The sequence below is a fragment of the Pleurodeles waltl genome, chromosome 2_2, assembly GCF_031143425.1.
Source record: "Pleurodeles waltl isolate 20211129_DDA chromosome 2_2, aPleWal1.hap1.20221129, whole genome shotgun sequence".
NCBI lineage: Eukaryota > Metazoa > Chordata > Amphibia > Caudata > Salamandridae > Pleurodeles > Pleurodeles waltl.
This window is the reverse complement of record NC_090439.1, coordinates 818,630,017-818,655,122: the sequence shown is the minus strand read 5'-3', so window position 1 is coordinate 818,655,122 and position 25,106 is coordinate 818,630,017.

Below are 25,106 nucleotides of genomic sequence, written 5' to 3'. Positions count from 1 at the left end.
CAATGAGAAGAAAGAAGTATAGAAGAATTATAGACATAGTGCAGCAAAATGATACCTAGATCTTGCATGAAATGAAACTATGCTTTACTAAAAGTAAACGTGGCTATTTTTAGTTAAAAAATAAATAAAAGGTAGACTGGTTTTATTTTCCCATTGAAGTGCTTTGTGGCCAATGCATGCTTAAAATGGAGAAAAAAGAAAACAACATTAAAATGGCAGAGTATTGCTTATTGATGTAGATTCTGGTTAAAGAGTTGCTGGGCCTTTGTGATGTAAACCTACGCCACTCCCTTACATGGCTCTATTAAGGCAGGCCTCAGTGTGGCATTTGTACCTACTCAGTGTTTTTGTTGCATTCCTGCTTACTGGTAATGGAATGGTGCAATAGCACATAGAGATCAATGAATGAAAAAAAGCTAAAGTTGAAAATAAATAACTTATCAAAACGTTAATCACCCAAGTGTCTCTCAATGCATCTGGTTGCCATTTGCAAATCAGTTTACAAAATCTTTGTCCATATGCTTGAGACATTATACGTTATCTGTTGTGAAATACTTATTTTTTCATATCAAATGTTTCTTATTGCCAAGATTATTGGGGCTATTCACAAAGATAACTATCACTTGTGAGTAATTTAAATGCCTAGGTTTACTCTTACACTTTTGAGTAACGTTACTACATTTGGCTATTCACAAAATCACATGGTAATGTTACTCTAAAGTGTAGACATGCACATAGCCACCACCTGAAAAAGTATGTAAAACCAGACTTACAAGGGTACGTTATTACTGCCAAAAGGAAACAGTAGTAAGTCAACACCAGACATGGCCAATCGCTAATACTGCAACCTAAATTCTTTTTTTAGAATAGTTAAAAGTATAAATAAATACAATTTTGTTTAAATAGAAATTAATCTTAAAAACTTACAAAAAATAAAACATGTTTCATTTAATTATACAATACTTCAAAAACTTTTTTTAATTAAAAAAATAAAGCACAATAACATTTAAAAAATATACTTTTATTCAATTCTATACACAATTTTAATACCATTGAGGAATAATAAAAAGATTTGATTTTTTACTTCCTATAGGTGTTTTTTTTTATTAAAGCTTCTGAAAACTATCCAAATGTATTAAAGATTTAATTAAATGTTAACTTTCTTTTTTGTTCTACAAATTAACCAGATAGATAGATAGATAGATAGATAGATAGACAGATAGATAGATAGATATCCATTAATAATTATTAAATGTGGTGTATAGAAATAATTAAAAGTAATGTAATTATATATTATTAAAAGTGAGAAATATATTAATTTTTAAATTCAAAACATTAAAATATTTGATGAATAAATAATAAACATGTTTATTCTCATATTGTTAACATTAAATATATTTATTTATAGTTTAACTGTTTCAAATAACTGAAATAAACATTAATTACTATGGGGTTTTATTTTAAGTCCCTACATCTATTATTTTGCAGTGGCAGTGGCTACCCGTGGATGGTACTGGACTTACTTCACCTCTAAAATGGAATAATGTATAAATGTTTTGGGATTCTTTTGGGCTGTGCTAACTTTAGAAGAGCAGTTTGTGAATAGCAATGGGCTTACCCTTTTGTAGAGAGGTGCCCGTCACTCTCTTAACTTTTCCTTACTCCTCTTTCATCTTCTCTGTTTTAGTTGTAAGCATTCACCATTTTCTAGCCACTTCCATTAGTCCCTCCCCAATTTACTACTAAAAGATATATGCACTTGTGCAGAATCTCTGCAAAGGAGGCAGAGATCTCTACATAGAGAATAGATAGGAGAGGCAGAGGCATAACCTGCATACCTAAAATTGTGAATAGCATTTTGTAGTGCGTTTGTAGTACTACTGTAGACCTACAAAACGTGGTTTCCCTACCTTTAATAGGAATGGCAGCTCTGTGACAGGCACAACCTGTCAGGTTTGAATTCTATGTGAAATGCATAATATTGCACAAACATTATTGTCCTTGAGGTGGAAATAAAGCTGGTAAACGTTTGACATGTTCTGTGCTGACTGTAAAATATGTTCATGTCGACTTTCAGTTTCCTGAAGGCATATTAATTTAGATTTTGATAACACTTGCATGGCAACAAAGGTAACTAATTTTGAAATGCCACATGTTTTGTTATACACAAAATATTATTCCCTTCTGTTAGCAAGATGGCCCACCTTCAATGTGCCTCAAATAGTTTGTAAATAATTACTATGTAAATGACTCTGCGAATCAGCAGATATAAAGCCTTCCTACATGACGCCTATGCAGAAAAAAATGGCAACTAGATATTCCCACCAACTGCTCCTGACCAGTGCCAAGCCACCTGCGCAGTGCGCTTAGAATGGAGAATTACGCAACAACTCAGAAAAATACATCTCAGTAGCAAGATATTATCGCCCACAATTGATTATTTATGCGTAATACTCAGAAGTCTGTGTATCACAGTAATGTCATGGTAATATGCAAAATAACTTTCGAAAACAATACCTCAACAAATAAGTCATTCAATTGGTAGATTTGATACACGATTCTCGCAGTGTATAGCGCGCAGAAACACGACGTTACTATCAAAAGGTGTACTCATAAAGGTTCCTTTATTATGACACAATAAAGATTTGGGTGTAAGAGGCCTTAAGATATTGAGGAAACATTGCTGACCGCCTCGTATTTTCCTCGTTGCGATCCCGTTTCACAGAACAAGTCTTTTCAATGAGATGATATCTCACTGTACTGACTAAACACTTTTTTGCTCCGACTGGGTTGAATATTTTCCCTTTTACTATTTAAATATGAAAAAGAGCACGCCAACCCACGACACGACGAAATTATTATGCTAGTTTTACCATTATTTGGGGTGAAGGGCGGGTTCAAGAAAACCGACTTAAGGCGGGCCGCAACTCCCCGCCCTCCCCAATGATAATAAAGAACATGTAAGTAGATCTGCTTTTACGCTATCATGCCAGTGAAAATAAATGTGGGCCAATAAAATATGTTTTTTGGACCAAATGAAAAAGAAAATATCAATTTACACATGCCTGTTTAAGTCATTGTAATGTTCAAATCTGCTTTTATTATTGTAGTGAAGGCTAATAAACTTTAGACACGCATTGGCAAAGCCAATAGGTCTAGGCAGAGAAACCAGTTTTTATTAGGTTAAATAGCAGCTACGAATGCACATGCATCTACAGTGGCAACTTGAACATAGATTTATTAAAATATTATAAAAGCATCTAAAGAAGGCTTCTTTGGATGCATCCATATCCACTGTGGCCATTTGTGAATGCATTTTGGAATAAATTAGCAAATGCTATTTGAAGATTGCTGCTGTGAATATGCACACATCTATGGAGACATCATTGAATGCATTTGTATAATTTTAATAATCAAGTTCTAAGACATCTTCGTTTAAATTCTAAAATAATACAATCCCATTCCTATTTGCCCACCATTTTTGCATGTGTATGTGCACTCACAGACAGCCACATTGAAATATGGATAACGTTTTTGGGCGCCCACCAATAATGCATCCAAAAAGTAAATTAAAAAGGGAAAATGAAGTAGGGGAGGGTCAGGGGAAGGAAGCACCAAGCAGGTAGGAGCAGGCCAACAATGGAGGAGCTGAAACAGGCCATAGTAAAAAAAAAGAAACTAGTTAGTTGTAGGAGTATCGGAGGAAGCAAAGGATGAGTTGGGGACCCAACTCAAAGAGCAAGTAAGTAAAACAAAAGCATTGTTCCCTGAATGTAATGTTAGGGGCCAAAGGATACAAGTTAACCAATAAGAACGCAGTGAGACAGACATACCCCTCAGCAGGACAAACCCAGGGAGAATAGCCATTGCATGTGGAGGAGCTCAATGAGACTGTCAACGAAGCCATCCAACGATGAGCAAGGGGCTACAGCTATGGCCCATTCTATGTTTATTGGATACAACAGGTCATACCAACAGACAGAAAAAGATGTCTGTAGCCAAAACCTGAGTGATTTATTTATTTATTTAAGATTTTGCTTATAAACGTTTACCATTGACATGTCAGTGCACATTATAAGTAACAATAGAAGAGCGTATGAATCTCAAAAGGCATTACTTAGAACAAAGATAAAACATGGTGATAAGATTTCAAACCGCCTCACTAGAAGATGTATCGATTAGGTAGTCATAACTATGGAAATAACAGTGATAGCATTTTTGAAGATAGATTAGTACACCTTGGTAACGAGGTGAGGTAAGAGTGAGGATGAGCATTTGGAGTGTATATAAGTAGTGAAAAGAAATGTTTTTCTATTTTCACATAATTGGAACAGACTTTCTGGATAGCTATGCTTCAGTGGTAGAGATTTTCAACAGTGGTCGTCTCCACTGAAGCATTTCGAAGCAGCAGTATGAGATTTTAACTTTTTTATTTCAGGCATAGACCTTTAGACTCCTAAAAATTGTTGAGCCCCTCTATGTCATAAGGAATCATGAAGGCAGGCTGGTTGTTGGATCTTGAGAGCTTTGAGTGGAAGTTGAGTCATGACCCCTCCTCACACTCAACAGTAGTAATAAACTATGCACGTCTGCATGTTGAATAAATATCTGTGCCCAGAGCAGAGCCTCAAAGGGGTTTATAACCATGTCACAAGCTATCGCTTTTGGAACCGAAACATTAACCATCTCGTGTTTGCATCCCTGCTTTGCTGTTTTCTGCATGTCTGCATAATTAAAAACATAATTAAAAAAGCAAACAAGTCTCTGCTTTCAAACCATTGTTAGCAAACTTTTCAATCTCTGGAAAAAGTATGCTAAAAGCATAAACGAGAGTAAACCTGACTAAGGTCTTCATCCGTCCTCCACCTTGCCTTGACTTGATATCGTGTAATAAAGGGAGATCCTTCCGCTGGCGAGTCTGGCCCTGAAATCCACGAGTCACTGCTTCGCTCATCATACCTATGAAGCTGCCTCTTTCTTGAACAAAGAGCAAATCTCTAAGAGCACCATAACGTTTTCTTCATTTCCATTTTCATTGCACATGCTAGTCATGCTGCAAATTCCCATACTGTACAAAAGTATCAATGTTTCAAATTGCTGCACATATACCTAATGTTTTTAAATAATTAGAGTTTGTGTTTTCATTTACATAAACCATAAAATATACAATCTATCTTTATACAGCATACTGGTTCCAGCGTCATTTATGGATAAAGAAAAACCTTTTGGGTCCACTACAAAAAAATATTCTGCGTTTATTAGACATTTAAGTAATACTCTAAATTCCAAAGGTTTTGCAATTTCCTTTTCAACATTGTGTACCAGACATAGACACTGCACATCCCTTTGTAGTCTTATCAGGAATTATCTATGGAGAGATTGTCTAAGTAAAAACCTGGAATTCAATATTCAAGAATGTAGCTGAACTGTTATTCACTCATTGCAACTCTAACACTGAGGGCCCCACTCCCTAAGGTAAACTCAGACCTGAAGTCTAAGTTTAGACCTGAAGTCTAAGAGCCCAATTCACAAAGCTAAACTCAGACCTGAAGTTTAGACCTGAGGTTGTGAATCCAGGTGATTCGCAATTGTAAATGTAGACCAGAAGTCTCAGTTTAGACCTGAAGTCTATGTTTAAGGGCCCAATTCACAAAGGTAAACTTAGACATGAAGTCTAAAATGTAGACTTCAGGTTGACAGTGACAAAAAAAATACATGAGTATGCAGCACATTCTTGTGTTTGTGGACAAATATGTAAAATGTCACCATTAGAAAAATATGTTAACTTGGAGACTGTGCATGGGCTCTACAACACCCCCACTTGATCAGAAAGAAGACTACTTAATAAAGATTAGTAGCACTAAAAATATTTAAAAGGCCTGGTATTATACAATAAAAAACCTTCAACAATATAAACAGAAGCTGAAAGCTATGAAAAATGCGATATAAAAACCACACAAACGACTAAAAATGAATAAAACAAGTGTAAAAGCAAGAAATCAAATCAGAGAGTCTAGGAGGCATCTGGATGGCAGGATGGCAGCCCTGAAAAGTTCACCATGTCCAGATAGTCATTTGGGTTTTGGAAGAAGTACTCATCTGCAGAAGACAGTCCCACAGAAGCCTGAAGAGCAAAGTTCAAGGAACGAATATGGTCAGTACCAGTCCAATCAGCAGAAGCCAAAGGCATAGGGGGCAGAAGTTTAGCCTCAGAAGAGGAGCCAGGTGCCAGAAACTCTGGAGCACAAAGCAGCTCTTAATGAGCATTTTGCAGCAAGGGAAGCAACATAAGATAACACTGTTAAAGATCCATATCCTTAAACTGCAACAATTGCATAGCAAGGCATAAGTCAAGTGCACACACGAAAGAGAAGGAAAGTTGAAAACAGGCTGTGCACCCAGAAATCACACAGGTCAGAAGGACTAAGACCAGCTATTGTTAGTTCCAATAGTAAAGGCAATCCAAAGTACTGCACCATATGTTTATGGCCCAGAAAGATGTGTGGCAATTTCATCACCATTTGGCCTCATTGTGGAACATCTATTGAGGAGCAACTAAAATAGGACCAACATAGCAATCAACAGAAATAACACCAGCAGAATTACTCCAAAAAGCTTGAAACTAAGAAATGTATGAAAAACTGAGTCACTCCAAGTACAGTCTGAAATATAGAACCAAGTCGAGACCCAATGACTTCTAATAAAATGGCCCACACCAGTGGTGTTAGAAGAATTAAAAATATGATGCACAAGTTTAGGAAATGCTGTGGTAAATTAGAACACAACACCGATTGCACTTCTGAGGTTGATTGGGCAACTTGGAAATCAAAAGGTTCTTGTGCAGGTGTTAGTGCCAATCCCTTTGAAACAATAGGGATTTCAGTATGCATAACTTCTGAAAGTGATTTGTAAAAACAGGGACTCTTGGCTACAAGGTAACATCTCCAGTTGTGTGTGTAGGAGGATACAAGATATTCATACAGCAGGTCATGACCGTAGAAACAGTGACAATGCATGGGCCTCTTGGCTTCATTTCACAGCAACCTTGATCATTTAAAATCAAGCAACATCCATAAGAAAGTAATTAAAATACCAACCTAATCAAGGCTATAGGAACTCCCTTCAAATAACATGCTAAATTAGCAATAGACGCTTTACAAGCTCCATGTAGTGTTATGTGTTTACAGATTAAGGAACGGCCCAAAGAAAATCCCCATCCGTTTCGTCTAATGAAAACCCCTTTTTCCTGCTAATATCTGTAATCAAAAGAAAGAGACCAAGTCTCATGTCAAAAAGTCGCACCCCACCCCTCATATTTGCCTACTTGAAAGTGTTTCACACAAGATGTGAAATGAAATGTAGAGATGGGTAAAGAAATGAAATCGTGGATAAGCCAAACAGCAGCAGATGGTGTTTCGGCCACAGAAAGAGGCAGATTCTCTAAGCTTTCTATGTTTAGCATGGTGTAAGTTGCATCTTTCTTGGAGATGGGCTTTTGCATGCATTTCCTTGGCATCCGGTTCGATTTTAAAACCTGCAATGTCCAACTCAATTACAAAATCAATCTCAACTGACTCTGACCATGTTGAATCACAGACATCATTTTGATTGAATGCAGAAGAAACAATATTATTCAAGGAATACATTTGAGTTGACAATGTAGTCATGCCATTATCGACAAAAGCCAAAGCTTTTTCCAAATTTTCCTTATCAATTTGTTGCAACTGTTCAGCAGCTTCTTGTTGATAAATTTTCAAAATTTCATTATAAGTGGCAAATACAAATTGCTTAGAATGAGGAGAAACGGGACCCAGCAAAAAATCTTGTAAGTCCATATCATCAGAAAGAAGAGAGACGTTTGCCTTAACTGCAAACAATGTGTAATGTTTTAACCATTGCGCACATAACTTTCCTATGCTATAGGTAGTTACTACACCCGAATTTTGTGACTGAACATACTGATGCGTTCAAACCCAGTGGATGAGTTTAAAAAAAGGGAATTACAGCCATTAGTGTCAAAGGGCCAAACCAATCACCCATTTGAACCTGTTAGTGAAGGGTTGTACATATCATTCTGTACCATTTCATTAACTTCTTCTTCGGTGAAATTAATATTTTGTTGCCAATTTTTAATCCTGGCAAGTGAGGGAATACTATGCTTATTTAAATGTTTAACATTAGCTAATCCAAGACATGTAGTCTGTTGCACTGTTTTGTTTAAAAAGATAGTTTGATGGGGAATCATTTAAGACTTAAGTGAAGCATCAAAGCCTTGGACTTGCCAGTTTTGTGTACCCCAAACAGATTTCAAATCAAAATTTTCTTTCCCATATTCATAACCCTTTAGAGCCAATTTTTTTGCAAATGAAGAAGTCATAACAAATACATTTTGCTTGTGTCAGCATATTTTTTTTGGTGGCTAAGGACTAAGGGGCATATTTATACTCCGTTTGCGCCGGAATTGCGTCATTTTTTTTCACGCAATTCTGACGCAAAACTAACTCCATATTTATACTTTGGCGTTAGACGCGTCTAGCGCCAAAGTCCATGGAGTTTGCGTCATTTTTTAGCGTGGACACCTACTTTACGTTAATGATATGCAAGGTAGGCGTTCCCGTCTAAAAAATTGACTCCGAGGCATGTGCGCCGTATTTACACTCCCGGGCAAAATTCACGCCCAGGAGTGGGCGGGTCAAAAAAAATGACGTACGGCCGCTTTTGCGCCGTTTTTTAGCGCCTGCAAAAGGCAGGCGTTAAGGGACCTGTGGGCTCTGAAGGAGCCCAGAGGTGCCCTCCCATGCCCCCAGGTACACCCCCTGTCACCCTTGCCCACCCCAGGAGGACACCCAAGGCTGGAGGGACCCATCCCAGGGACATTAAGGTAAGTTCAGGTACGTTTTTTTTTTTTTTTTTTTGTGGCATAGGGGGGCCTGATTTGTGCCCCCCTACATGCCACTATGCCCAATGACCATGCCCAGGAGACAGAAGTCCCCTGGGCATGGCCATTGGGCAAGGGGGCATGACTCCTGTCTTTGCTAAGACAGGAGTCATTTCTATAGGGGTTGGGAGTCGAAAAAGATGGCGCAAATCGGGTTGAGGCGAAAAATTTGCCTCAACCTGACTTGCCCCATTTTTTGACGCCCAAGCCCCATATCCCCCTACGCCGGCGCTGCCTGGTGTACGTCGTTTTTTTCCACGCACACCAGGCAGCGTCGGCGGCTAACGCCGGCTAACGTCATTGATTAAATACGGCACCCGCATGGCGCTTCAGAATGGCGTTAGCCGGCGCAATTTTTTTTTACGCAAAACTGAGTTAGCGCAGTTTTGCGTCAAAAAGTATAAATATGGCCCTAAGCTTATAATAAAATGACACTGGATCTTTGGGGACGTGATCAGAGAAACATGCAAATTTCTTTAAAAATGTTTTGGAACTACCCAGAGGTGGTGTCAGGTAGTGTATTTATTGTGTAAAGTTTAAAACAGCACTTAGAGTAAAAGCTCTGTGTAAGTAGTGATGTGCATAATGATGATAACAAAACAGTTCACCATAATCAGCAGAATTCAAATACAAATCTTCATTTTCAAATACTGTGTAGGGTTCTACTTCAGATAGTACATTAGTAACAGTCACTACATTCCATTCATCAGAAACTGAACATGTGGTGATGATATCATCCAAAACAATATTAAAAACATAAGGAATTTGCAAAGTTTCTATAGGACCAAATTGTTATTGGTGGCCTTATCCCAAACAATATCATATTGGACAGGAAATACAGTAATGTTCACAGGGACAAGTCTCTTCAGACCTCATGTGAAGAAGAATGAGGTGGAAGCACTTTAACCACCAGTTCAGCAGAAGAGCGATTTGAGTGATTGTCAGGAAAACTATTGCCAGTGTTGTTAAGTTCTTGCCTCAGCAAAAACTATTTCCTTTTTCCTTGAACCCATGTTGGTTGCAGCGGCATCCTCACTCCCGCTGGCTCTTGCAGAGGCTGTTCTTAGAACTAGCTTCTTCAGGTTTAACTGCCATTCAAGATGGTGGCCACAAATCCTTGTGAGTTCAGTGCTCTAGTGTTTCTACCCTAGTCTCGTGCTGAAGCTTCCCTCCAGCTGTTTCTCTCTGGGAGTTGTGCACTTCAATTGTCATCCTGAGGAGAATGATCAGTGGTCCTGAGGTGCTTCATTTCATAGAGAATTCTTCCAGTTTTGAGTAATTAATTCTTTTTATGGTGTGCACGCCAGCTACTTTTTCCGTTCTGGAGAAGCTGAATTTCTTCCTTCTTCCAACAACTGGCTATCAGCTTTCTGAGGAGAATTTGTTCTAGCTTAACAGAACTTCAAGCAACTGCAGTAAGGAATCCTTTTGTATGATTTCCAGACTTGCCAATATATATATGTACATATATATTAAAACACTCTTCGCCTTGCAGACTTTCCAGTCTTAGGGACAAACCTCAGTGCTCACACTAATTCCTATAGACTGTGATTGAGAAATTTGAACCTTGATAAGGAGTTTTCGTTTCCTGTAAAAGACATTAGTAGATTGTATATTTGTGAACCTTAAACTGTTCTCCAGAGAACCTTGGATACCTATGACTCCTGAAGGAAAAAATATATTAAGCTAACATTGTTCTATTAGAGAGAGGTTAGTCTCTCAAAAGATCCAGGTTAGGAGAACAATAGAAATGGGTGAATGTGAATGGCTGAACGGTTGAATGCGCTGTAGGAATGTACTATTCTCTTATCACCCGACTGCAGGTCCTTCCTTTAAAGAAATCCCAATAAGAAGAAAGGTGCAGGTTACAGAAGCACACACTGAATATCCTATCTTCAAGTTGGAAACACAGCCTGGAACTGGATCTGGAGGAGGTCTCTTTCTATCCCCATTCCCCTTTCCCCCTAGCAGATGCAGGGTTCAGATAATCAATATAGTCTGAGCACGCATCTGTTGGAGGAAGTTGGGTAAAAGGCATTTGCTCCTGTGGAACTTTGATTTAATGGGTAATTGCCTGACAGAGATAATAACCATTCAACAACAGGAAAAAAACATAACAAATCAGATCCATATGAAGAGAGAAAAACAACAGAAGAAAAATCAAAAATAAGGACCATGGAGGAATCAGATGAGCCTCTTTAAACCAACACAACAGTGCACATACACCATGGAAAGAAATATGTGAAAAATCTGAACAAAATCAAAATCATAAATGTTGATAAAATAACCAGAGAAGATCCAAGCAAAAAAAGGGCTCTCATTAGACAAACATGATTAATGATATGTAATTTCATTGCCAGGATCAGAAAAAGAAAGCTGTAAATCCACATCAGACACATGTCCTGTGTTGGCAGTAGAAACAGGCACAAGTGAAAGTTCAGCATCAGAAGTCCCTAGCCAGGGAAAAAAAAAATATTAGGACTTATTAATGCATGTAGAGGGATCTCTTGCAGGGTAGGAGGAGGAGACAAGGTACTACTCATATACCTTCATGGCCTATCATGCAGAACTGGTCACATGATGACTGCTTCTGAAGCAGAGCTTCTTTTAGTATGAAGACCAGCAGCATTATTCCTGCTGATTCATCATTTTGTTGGAAACAGTCTTATGATTCAAAATTATTTTTCATGAAGTTGCTGTTTGTTTACAACCAGCAAGCGGCAGCAAAATTACAGTGTGAGTACCTTAAACAGCAAGGACAGGTACTTTTGCAAGGTCGGCCTAACCAAACTCTTTTTTTGTCTGCAATCTTTTTCCGGGCTAGATCCCTAAACTTAGGAATCCAATGAAAAGTCGCTGGATGCTCCTTCACTTTGTCAATGGCAGAACATTTACAAGTTATTTTTATTTTTTTATTTTTTACTTTTTATTTTTTATTTATTATAAACATCAGTACACAACAGGATACATTGTCACTTTCAAAAAATTAAACGAAAGAAGAAAAAAAAAGGGATCAACCAGGCTTGTCCAAGAAATAATTTCCCCAGATTAGAGAGAACTTTTTAACATTGCCTATTCTCCTAGCATATCTCATCTCCTGAAGTCTAACTTGAATCATCCTATTGTACCATCCTTGACTAGTAGGAGATAATTCAGACCGCCAGTTTCTCAGCAACAGTGACCTAGCCACTGCGGTGGCTATAAATACGAGCTGCTCCAGTCGAGGGGGCTCAACAGGCGAATACTCTGAGATATGGGTACCAACACAATGGATGTTAACATTGCCAAAACCTCTTCCCAGTATCTCTGTATACATTTGCATGTCGCTATCGTATGTATCCAGCCAGCTGCCCCTATTTCCTTGCACCGAAAACACATATTTGGGTGGCCGATCCCCATATGAGATAGGGCTTGCGGGGTTCGATACAGCAACCATTTGCTAAAAAATATAATTCGATGCCAATTAGCTCCTTGTAGCGCAGAGAAATTTAGGTGGTTAATAGTCTCCCAGTATTCACTTGAGAGCACCATGCCCTCCTGACTAACCCATTTCTTCTGAGCTCTTATCCCCAGATCCACTTTACACCTTTCTGCCAAGAACCTTCTCCAAGCCCCTGCATTCCCTACCTGTGAAGGAGTAACTAATTCTGATACCAATGATTGGGTATTAATGATAGAATTCATATCTAAGTCCTTAAAAACTTGCAGCAAAATATTGTAGGATCTGACCAGCAAAAGATCGTTATTAACTGTGATCATGATTTTCCATGGGGCTTCCCAGTTACCCTCGACACAGAAATCTCCAATTTTACTGTATCCAGTGCGCTCCCACCTTTTCACCATGACTTTGTTAAGCTGAGTCCCTGACCCTAGAGAAATCTGTGAGAGTGGGGTGTCAAAATGTACAGAGGGGATTGAATATTTTCTGGCGAAATCCACTCTTCTCTTAAGAAACCATTTAAGAATTTTATAACAAACTTTTTTAGGCGATTTGGTCAGAAGGGCTGGGTTCCGAATATTATGCTCTTGGCATATTAGTACCCGAAAATCAATGAAAAACTTGGAGACCACGGAGTATTCTAATTTAAAGCTAGCATAATAGTGTGCAAAGAAAGCATAGTAATGATCTTTGAAATTGGGTAAGGCCAGTCCCCCCTTCTCCTTATCGGCGTGCAGTATACTCAAAGCGGCTCGAGCTTTTCGGTTCTGCCAGATAAAGGAGCGAAATAGGGATTCCAGTTTCTTAAAAAAGGGTTGCGTTAAAACACACGAATGGCTGCAAATAAGAAATTGAAGAGTGGTAAAATTGACATTTTAATTAATGCAATGCGGCCTAGTATCGAGAGAGGGAGAGGCCTTCAACGAGTGAGTAAAGCCTGAGTTTTCTGCAGTAAAGAAGCGAAATTCAGCTCATAAAGATCACTTATATTGGCCGAAAAATAAACCCCCAAGTATCTTTTTGGGGTGGGATTTACGCATTCTCTTAATTCAGGAAGAAGACAATTAGGAGTAGTGCCACAAAGAATGATGTCGGTCTTGGTCCTATTAATCTTATAACCATCGATTTGCTGAAATTCTTTAAATAAATTAAAGGCCGCTTCCTGAGAAGAATATTTTGTGTTCAGAAACAAAATAATATCATCTGCATAAAGTTTAATTTTTCCCATTGATTTTAGCGGTGCCTGAACCTGACTATTCTGTCTAATTTTCATGGCAAGTGGTTCAATAAAAAGGGGAAATAAAATAGGGGATAGAGGGCACCCTTGTCTAGTCCCTCGTTGTATTTGAAGCTGTCCAACAGACTTTGAGTTTATAATAACATTAGCCTCAGCATTTGAGTACAGCCTTTGAATTAAAGAAATCACTAGAGTGGGTACCTTATAACTAGATAAAATTAAATAAAGCGTGTCCCAAACAACCAAATCAAAGGCTTACTCTGCGTCCAGCAGAAGAATAATGGCAGGGATTTTATTAGTCGTGAAATAATCAAGAGCCTCTGCTAAATAGTGCGTGTTTGTAGCCAGTTGTCGACCAGCCACGAAACCGTTTTGATCGGGATGCACCAGTTTATTAGTTACTCCATTGAGCCTATTAGCCAATAGTTTTGTCATTATTTTATAGTCTGTGTTTAACAATGAAATTGGACGGTAAGCATTTGGATCCTCCCTATCTTTATTTTTCTTAGGGAAGCTAACCACATTACCTGTGTGCCAAGTTCTGGGGATTTCCTCGCCCTGTAATAAACCGTTTAAAAGGGCTAAGAACTCCTCAGCAAATACATTTATAAAAGTCTTATAGAACTCAGCCGGGAAGCCATCCGGACCACAGGTTTTCCCTGTGGGGAGATCCTTAACTACGTCTAGAAGTTCCGGCTTTGTAAATGGTTGAGACAATCCCCTACGGTCCTCCTCTGAAAGAGAGGGAATATTAAGGCCCGGTAGGAACATCTCAACGGTCCTGGGATCTATAACTGAAACATCACTATAGATTTGTTTATAGTGCTCCAGCATGATTTGGTCAAGGTCTCGAGGCTCCGTGCGCCTAGACCCAGTAATCGGGCATCTTAAAGCGTGTATAACATTGCCAGCGATACGATCTCTGGCTTGCCATGCCAAGAATTTTTCCGTAAAATTGCTTTCTTCATAACTTTTCTGTTTAGAAATTCCATATTCTATATCAACTTTTTTCCAAAAAAATCCCGCCAACGCTTTCTTGGCAGCTTCGAAAGCCTTTCTATTAATATCCGAAGGGGCATTCAAATAAGAAACTAAACACTTGTGAACTACATCTTCCAGTGCCGCAGTTTGTTGTTTCAGAGCCCGTTTATCAGCTGCCTCTTTAACGATCACCCAGCCCCTGAAGTATGCCTTAAATGCATCCCAGACTATTGCTGGGGTTGATAACCCCTGATTGCGTTGAAAAAAATCCCTTATTTCAACCTGTGAAGTTTGTATCCACCCTTCTTCCGTCAAAAGGCGGAGATTAAAAATCCACCTTCTAATCTGCGGTAGTTTAATTATAGAGTGGAGTGAAATTTCCAGCAGCAGAAGGGCATGGTCTGAAAGACCAGAATGCTGGATGGATTGAGATCGATAACACAAAGTTTCAGAGATCAAAAAAAAATCTATACGCGAGGAGCTTTTATAGCGTGAAGAGATACAGGTATATTCCCTCACGTCGGGGGTGTTTGTCCTCCAAGGATCACATAATGCCAGCACCTTAACATAATCTCGAAACATATTTGCTACTTTAGATTCATACTGTCTCTTACCTTTTACGGTAGAGTCTAGAGCTGGGTCCTGAAGAAAGTTGAAATCCCCCCCAATAATAATTTTCCCTGTCAGCTGCAGAAGGGAGTGAAATAAGTCTATATACGGGGCCAGATCGTCCGTCAGAGGGGCATAAAAGCTAACAAAAATGAATCTCTCCATTGCAACTGTACACTGAACCCAGCACCAACGCCCTCCAGGATCGGAATGAAAGTCCAGCGGTTGTGCATTCAGGGTTTTAGCTAGAAAGACTGCAACCCCTCTATGAGCCGCTGAGGCTGCCGCAAGTACTTTAAAATCAGCCATTTTTTTAAACATTTGAAAACCTGAAACTTTATGAAACGGGATATGGGTTTCTTGAAGAAATATAACTGAGGGATTAAGATCAATTACCCTCTTTTCGATAGCGGACTTTTTCCTATGATTGTTTAATCCATGAATATTCCGGGATAGGAATCTTAATGGCAAAAGTGATTGTGTCATTTAATTAAATTTCGAGCTAGTATGCCTGTAGCCTCCCTAAATCTGGAGAAAAAAACCCTAATCAATTGTGACGATCCTTTACATTAACTAAAACAAATCTTAATATCCATGCCACCCTCCCTCCCCCCCTCCCTTCAGTGGCCCACACCTGGAGCCCTTCCGCCTGGACGATCCGGGGCCACATCCCTCCCCCACCCTTTGTCCCGCTTCTTTCCTAACAAGGTGCCTTGGCATAGCACCCTGGGCTAGAGGCTAGAGAGAGAAAATTAGAATAGTATGACCATACGCTATGGCAAAAAAAAAAGAAAAAAAGGAAAGAAAAAAGCACAAAAACACAAACAGAACAAACAACAACAACAAAAAAAAGGAGGTCGGGCCTCCACTATGAGGCTGTCATTTCTAGTATTCAATATATCACCTTATAGTCTTTCTTACGTTCTTCCCCCGCCCCCCCTTTCTCGTGCCGACTGTTCGGAATTTTGAATTACATGCAACAAAGATTTAGCAGCATCAACCGTATGAATGAAGTTTGAATGACCCTGAAAAAACACTTTAAGTTTTGATTGTTGCACGAGGCCTGCCTGCGCCCCTGCTCTTTGGAAGGCTGGAATCATATCTTTGAGCTCTCTCTTTCGTAGCGCTGCCGCCACTGACATATCTGAGAAAATCTTGAATGCATAGTCCCTGGGAATCTGAAAAGTTTTAGTTCTGATTGCTTTCTGGAAAATCTGTTCCTTGATACGAAAGTCCCCAAAATTCACTAGTGTAGTTCTAGGATATTTAGAGTTTGACGGTTGGACCGCGGGGACCCGATGGGCTCTCATGATTGTTAGATCCGGATACTTATCCTCAGACCCTGCTAGAACATGACTTTTTATAACATCTGTTACCAGCTCCGTGACCGTCTGACCGTTTTCGCGCCCTTCAGGGACTCCCGTAAAGCGCAAATTGGATCTACGTGATCGATTTTCAGCATCGTCCAGATGAATTTGTAGATCTAGCAGGTCAGATTGGCATTTTGCAAGAGAAGGTTCGACCGTCACCTGAGTATCCTCAAGAGCAGAGACTCATTGTTCGACACCTGTAACTCGTGAGTTAAGTTGCTGGATGTTACTACAGATCAGGTTCAATTGGGATTCTGTTCTCTGATTTGCATCGTCCTGGGAGACTTTTAATGCTTTCAACTCACTTAGAATCTACAGAAATAAGTTGTCCGCAGGATCCCCGGCTTCTGGCATAACTATCATTCCCTGTGCAGAGGCTTCCCTTAACACCTTAGGCCCGGCCGAATCAGGAGAAGAAGCACTAGAGGAAAGAATGTGGATCGAAGCTTCAGTTGCTGCGTTTGCCCCTGCTTTGTTGATCAATTCTTGTGCTGATAGTGAAGCAGAGTCAATCAGCTGCAAAGGGGGAGTGCGGCTAATGCTGGGTGCCAGATGATCTTCCTTACGATTCCTTCCACTTCCATTTCCAAACAAAGTAAAAAGGGGTCTAGAAACAGATCCAGTGTTCACTGTTGGATCGCTAGCTGTCTCAGAGCTGCTGCCGGCGATAGGCAGAGTCAGTATTGGCGAGCCCTTAATTAACCCCAGACTAGGATCCAGATCCGATGGGGGGGTCCTTGAATCATTGGACGGACAATCCAGACTAAGTGGGGTGCTGGACGAATTGGCTTCTAAGGGTGGAGGGCTGACAGGGAGAGGTGAAGGCAGACTAGAGACTGGGATTAAAGGAGGGGGGGTATAGCCCAGAGCCTTGTGCAAGTGGTTATCCGAAGGTGTTGGTCGCTTCTGTTTGGTAGTGCGAGTTGTCCTGGGAGCTCTGGCAGCAGAGCGACCTGCAGTGTGGAGACCGCCGCATTTTTTCCCTCTTCCCCAGGGGAAAAAAAATAATAAATTTAGAAAATTGAACTGTACTAGCAAATTACAAATTAAAAAACAAAAAAACAGGAGGGCGGTGGGGGGGAAGAGAAAAAAAAAAGGGAAAGAAAAGAGAAGGTGGGGTGAGAACTCTTAAAAAAAAAAAGTCCTTTGTCAGCCCTAATACAGTCCTTCTTCGAGTCCCTTCAACCCCAACCCTCCTTTAGGTAGTGCTGAGTACCACAAGAGAGAGAGAAAGGAGAGAATTTTTTTTTTTCCCCCTCTTTCTTTTCTTATCCCCTTATGTTCCCCCCCCCCCCCCACCGGTTATACCAAGTGAAATACTTTAAGTGCTAGGCAAATCTGGGGAATTCTATAAGCAGACTCTCCAGAAAAAAAAAAAAGGAAAAACAAAAAGAGAAGGAAAAAAAAAAAAAAAAAAGCTTGAGCCGGGTATACGCGGAGTTATGACTCTCTGCTTCACTGCACCTTAAACAATCCACTTGAGCCGTTACCTCTCCACTGAGAAAAAGCCACCTCTGCTCCGCGCCCCTGATGTGGGTTTCTTGCAGTTCTCTTCTCTTCTCGAAGACTGGCCAGGGCCCCTCAACAGGAAGCCAGACATCTGTACCTCCAGTAATCCGGAAAAAACAACAAAAGCGACCCTTGGGGAGGCTCCCCGCGTTGATACAGCTAGGAGCCTCTGCTGGAGTGAGTATTAGCCCCTAACTGATGTCCCTGGGAGCCACAGAAGAGATCAAGAGGAATTGATCCAGAAAGTAGGAAAAGGTGAGACTTAGAAAGTTGTTTGGACTTCCAAGACCTCCAGAGCTGAAGGAGGTCCTTGCAGCAAAGGTGTTTGAGAGTTCTTCAATAAACACAGCTTCCAGGCTTGCCCCACTAGAAATTTTGAGGTCCAAAAAAAAGATTAACAATAAAGTTAGAAATCTTGACCGGGTGAAGACATGGAAAGTATCCACCAGACTAGAGGACTTTGGCATGTGTAAAGTTAGAATTTTCCCAAATGGATCTTTTTTGCCTAACCAATGGCTTCAGTGGGACATCATCCAATGGCTATCATCGAGAGGACTTGATATAGCCTAAAACCTTGCCCCACTGGAGGATTTCAAATTCCATTTCAAGGATTAAGTTATAAGGTAAAGTCTTTGACCAGAATGTCCAGCTTGGTCTGTCCAGCCTCTGCTTCATCTCTGGCAGTCTGAAATCATACTCAGATCGCAGTCAAGTACAAGCATTGACCTCTATTTGATGCTTTACTTTTTGTTGGCACTTTTTTAAAATCTATTTTTAGAAATTAGTTGTGGTACTTTTGTTGTGTTTCAACTTTTTATTTGTTGTGGTACTGCTAAATACTTTGTGCACTTTTCTTAAGTTTAGCTGTCTGCTCTGAGCCATAGTTACCAGGGTTTGAATCCCGGTTTATTTATTTAGCATGTTTGTTCAGCCTGTTAAGAGTTTGGACTTATTACTTGGGAAGGACTCACATCCTACCCAACTTATGTGCCTTTTTCTTACAATTATGCTTTTTGTACCCTGTTTTTTCTCTTTTTTTCTGCTGACGTTTTTGATCTGGGATTCTAATCTTGTGTTCTTTCTCAATATAAACGTAATTATTTTAATCTTTCAAAAGTAGCAGTTCCTTTCCTGGGATGGAAGTTCCTCTCTTGATCCTAATGTGTAAAGATCCTCTCTCCCAGTCTGAAAGCTAAAGGCTCAAGTCCTCTGGTGCCGTTGACTGTGATTACAGAAAGTGAAACAATATAACTATTTGTACAAAAGGGATATATGTCCTTCCATCAGTGTCTTCACCTCAATGCCTGCCTCACAGGTACTCATTCTGCATTACAGAATTTTGCTTTGGTATATGTTTTTGGAAACGTAGGATGGAGATGGGGTGTTAAAATGCCTGTGATTACCCTGTGTAATACAACATTCTCACATGCGACCATCATTTTGGGACCCAGTATGGTTTCTTTCATGATGCAGGCTATTATAAGATTTCGGTCTTGGGTTTTCTGATGCTGACTTATTGCATTCTGTGAGTTGTTTTGTCGGTTCATATTACTTCATATTCTGCTTTTGATAGTACCTGGGCGCTGGTAATGTCCTGCTGCCATGGTGCGGTGCGGTACGGTACTACTTCAGTTGTGTTGTTCGCTCACAATTTAACCTCATCATTCAGCTTTCTTTTTACTTTTATTTTGCAATTGATCATGGCACATTTTTTTCTTTCTGAGTACATATTTACATGTGTACACTTGTATATTATTGCTGCTCTTTTTGTCAGTAACTGTATTTTTTAACGAATGCACACCTGTTCCGGCACATAGTTCACGGACTTTGCTTGTTGTTTGTTTGCAGCACGAAGTGCCATTGCTGGTGAATTTATATAACAGTCTATTTGACATGGCTGGAATATTTCTTTTTACCCTCTTATCACTGTGACATGTGATTTTCTGTAACTGGTTCAGTGCCAGTAGCGGCCAGGTGTACCCATTCGTAGCTATCTCTTATGTTGGTAAGTAGTGCCTGTGGCTTGGGTTGTTAAGTTTCGCGCTTTAGCATGTCTATTGTTCAACTTTCCATGCTTTAGAGGAGCTGGGTGCAATCGTTATCTCAGTTGCAGGTCAATGGAGCAATGCCACTGACCTGGTCAGTGCATTGCTCTGCCTCCCGTGGCTCCACCCTCTAAGTAGAGCAATTTCACTTTCCCTGGCTCCTCTGAACTCCTGACCCCTGTCAAGAGTTTGAGGCCCTCCTACACCCTCAGGCTTCTGCCTGCGCCTCATCCCTGGTGTTTAGTGGGAGAGCTCTGCACTCCTACTAGGCTACCTTCTGCCTCTCTCCTCGTTTTCTCTGCTTTGCTTTGCTCTCTGCTCTACTACTGCCCCTTAGTGCTCCTTTTCCTTGTTTTTCTCTCACTCCAATCTCTCTCTCTCTTTCGCTCTCCCCCTCTCTCTCTCTCTCCCCTGCGGCCTGCCCCCTTTTTTCCGGCTCCGCCATCTTTTTTTGCGCCATTTTTCTTCCCCCTCCCACCTCTCAGCTGTCCTCTCCTTCCCCCCACCTCCCTACTTAATGGCGGCCGTTGTGTGGCCGCACCGCTGGCACGCCAAAGGCAAGCCCATCTGCAACCGTCCATGCCTGGACCGCACCCAGCGCCAGAACCCCTGGCTCCCAACCCCTCCACTGCCTCCACGCACGTCTTCAGTACGACGCCACACCCTCAAAACCAGCCGCTCTCCCGTCTGTCTTCAAGCCTCCCGGCAGGCCACCCATGAACCCTTCTCCTGCTGGAACTGCACCTTCACCAGCCTCCACACCAAGGACCCACTCAACAAGGCAGGATGCAACCATCTCAGATGTATCCTCCTCAACACCCACTCTCTCCACAAGCATGCAGTAGAGCAATGGAATTTACTCGACTCAGCCTCTCCAGATGTCGCCTTCCTGGCCGAGACCTGGATGAACCCCTCCTCAGCACCTGACATCACCATAGCCATCCCAGACGGCTACAAGACCACCCGCACGGACTGCTCCAATAAACCAGAAAGAGGCATCGCCATCATCCACAAGAACATCCTCAGGATCACGACCAACACTGAAGACACCCTCAGCACCGCCGAACTCCAGCACTTTCAAATCTACACTGACCCAAACACCACCCTCTGAGGGACCTTCGTCTACAGACCCCCAGGCCCATGACAGCAGTTCAGTGACTCCATTACTGACATCATCAGAATGCACGCTCTCTCATCCACCGACTACATACTCCTCGGAGTAATCTTCCACCTCGACAACACCAACGACAACAACACTGACACCCTACTCGACAACCTCTCCAACCTCAGCTTCAAACAGCTCGTCACGACACCAATCCATCCGCAGGACACACATTTGACCCTATTTTCTCCACCAGCAATCACGTCTCTTTCAGCCACACAACCAAACTCCCACTGCCACTTCCACAACCACTGGACAGACCACCACTGCATCCACTTCTCCTTCAAGAAACCCAGAACACACCACCACCCACAATGGATCCCCCACCGCAGTTGGAACAAGGTCACAGAAAAGACCAACTCATCGCAACCCTCTCACAGAACCCACCTATCAACACCACTGACACCGATGCAGTTGCCCGCAACTTCAGGCAATGGGTCACCACCTGTGCCAATACTCTTGCCCCAATCAAGAATCCCTCCAATAGACGCACCAACAGAAAGGCCTTCTGGTTTACCACCGACCTCCAGGAATCTAAGCAAAGCTGCTGAAGACTCTAAAGAAAGTGGCGCCAACATCAGACTCTGGACAACCACACAGTCTCCAAAAACACCATCCACAGACACAACCAACTCATCTAAGCCACCAAAAGAACTGCCTTCAAAGACTGAATCAACAACAACGCACACAGCCACAAGGAGCTCTTCAACGTCATGAAGGAACTCTCCAACCCCAGCTCCAATGCCAATGACATCCAGCCATCCCAAGACCTCTGCATCTCCCTAGCCTCCTACTTTCCCCGCAAGATTGCAGACATCCATGACAGCTTCAGCACCCAGACCCCCCCCCGGCAACCACCAACACCACAGATTCACCTCCGACCAACCTCCTGCTCACCTGGACCCCCGTCAATGACAACAACACCATCAAAATCATGAACACCATCCACTCCAGCTCTCCATCTGACCCCTGCCCTCACCACATCCTCAACAAAGCAAGCTCCGTCATCGCACCCCAACTACGGAAGATCATCGACAGCTCCTTCGAGTCTGCCACCTTGCCAGAGAGCTGGAAACACGCTGAGATCAACGCCCTCCTCAAAAAACCTGAGGTGGAGCCAAAGGACCTCAAGAACTTCCAGCCTATATCCCTGCTCCCCTTCCCGGCAAAAGTCATCGAGAAGGTCGTCAACAGACAACTAACCTGCTTCCTAGAGGAGAACCGCACCCTGAACCCTTCCCAATCCGGATTCCGCAGCAACCACAGCACCGAAACTGCCCTCAGCACATCTATGGTTCAACTTTCCATGCTTTAGAGGAGCAGGGTGAAATCGTTGTCGCGGTTGCAGGTCAAGGCTTAGTATGGTATTCCATCTGTTGCTGGAGTTTCTGCTTGGTTCTGTTCTGGTGCCTTGAGGGGCTGCATGCAAGAGGCAAGGGAAAGCCTGACAGTCCAGAGCAAAGAAAGGACCCTCTACATGCTGAAAAAAACGTGCAGTACTCAAGAGATTTATTTTTAGTTTGTTATTGAGGAACAAAACCTTTGTGTGCAGCCTCAGTAAGCACATCAAAGTTTCGGTGCCTTCAATGAAGCCACCACAAAGGCAGTTCTGATGAAGGCACAAAGATTTCTGTAAATAATGCTTTAAGTTTGTTGGGCTGTAGTCCCCCATGGGAATAAAGTACATCCCTCTGCTGACTTGGCACACCAGAGAACAGCCTACCATACTTCAAATAAGGCCACAATTTCTGTGGCAGAGATAAAAACAGGTCTGATTTAGGTAAAAATGGTGGGCACCCAATCCAAGGCCACGCATGACCTTCGGCCCTGCGCAGCAGGGGTTGCCTGTGGCCAACCACATATTGACAACCAACCTTGTGCCATGAGCAGCCTTTGGCCGTGAGCAGCAGGGGTTGACAGCAGGCCCTGCTGCCAACCCACCCTAGGCACCCAATCCCTTAAACCATGCTCAGCGGGGATTGGCTACAGAGCCTTCCGCCAACCTCCCCAAAGGCACCCAACCCAGAGCCACACATGGTCTTCAGCCATGTGTGGGGCGGGGGTTGGTCGCAGGACAAAGGCATTTGTGCTAAAATGGATCCTCACCTGCTTATTTTTTCGAGAGCCCACAGTTTTGTGTAAAACTATGACTCTTATAGATCATTGGGTGATGCACATCCCTCCTCATAGTTCACAGAAAAGCCCCAGGGAAATGGTGGTCCCTGCGGCATTTCTAGGGCCTTAGGAGGGGGACTGCATGGCCCTATTCATTATTTTTTTGTGTGGCCTGTCCCAGGGAGGTGGCAATGCCTGAGGCCAAATTTGGCCATGTGGAGGGGGCTGCATGAGCCCACTCCTTAAAACATGTAATAATGTATACCCAAAGACCTAGCCCACCCGGCAGCTAGTGTTTTTTTTAATTTCTCTCCAGATTTGAGGATCCATCATTATTTTCAAAAGAAAGATTTAAAAAAAAATGCTTTTTAGCTCTAGGAGGGTGTCTCCACACCACACCACTAAGGCTAGGGGGTCAGGGTATGCCTACCCTGACCCCTTCTCTTTTACTTAGTTGTTTTGAGACTCGGTGAGTCCAGATACCAAAATAGCTGCCAGCACTTCCTGGGAGATCTGTCAGATCCATTGAAGATTCACATTCCTAGATATCTATATTTATCTTTCCTTTAATAACTCTAAAACTACTGTATGGATTGAAACTAACTCACAAAAATGGATCTTTCTGGACCAAGAGCTAGCTTTCTGCAAAATAGTGTGTAATTCCACCCAGCAGTTCAGGATGTAGTCATGTCTAAAATCAGTATGGGAAATTGCATGAGGAAAACACATTTTCTGACCACATCATTTTCTCGGTGCCCGCTTGACAAATCACCCCGACTCTTTCAAGATAGCATCTGAAGTAAGTGGCGTACTAGTTTTATGTATATATATATATGTATATATATTTACGTATATATGTATATTTATGTATATATATATGTGTGTGTGTATATATATATATATATAGGACCTTGTTTCCTTAGAAAAAGCATTTTTTGACTTGCCCATATCTTTGGCACAGGTTGACAAATCTTCACGAAAATGCTCTAAAAAGTGGCCCAGGGTTTCTTGGTGTGCATGGAAAGTTTGGTGGTGATCAGTCAAGAGGAGGCCTAGAAAAAGGGGCTCAAAAATCGTTACGTTTTCCATGTTATTTCACATACGATTTGTCAACACTTCTACAGCCCGAACCACAGGGCAAAAGAATATAAAAAACAAGCGTGGGCTCTGCCCTTGTTGTGTTATGGGCCCCTGGGTGGGCCATGGCCAGGGGGAATAATTAATTTTGTGTGGGGGGACCTCCTGGCCTCCCCACAGCTCTAGGGACCACAACCTCCCTGGTGCTTGTTTTTAAATATATGTGGGGGGCCACACCCCCCCAGCCCCCGCGAACCACCACCTCCCCGGGAGTTCATTCTATTGTAAGTGGGAGGCCCGCAGCTCCTTGTACCCAGCAGGACACCACCTCCTCAGGGAATCAATTCTAATGTAAGTAGGGGGCCCATGGCCCCCTGTGCCTTGGAGGCCACACCCTCCCTTAGCATCTAATATGATGTAAGCAGGGGGCCCGTGGCCCCTGTGCCCCAGGGACCAACACTTCCACAGGGCTTCTAATATAATGTTAGAGGGGGGCCTGTGGCCCCCTGCACTCCGGGGACCACCACCGCCCAGGGCATAAAGAAAACAATGGAAAGGGTGTCCATTTTGGACCCAGTTAGCCTCAGGGTCCACCAACCCCGGGGCTATTTTTGCATTGGAGGG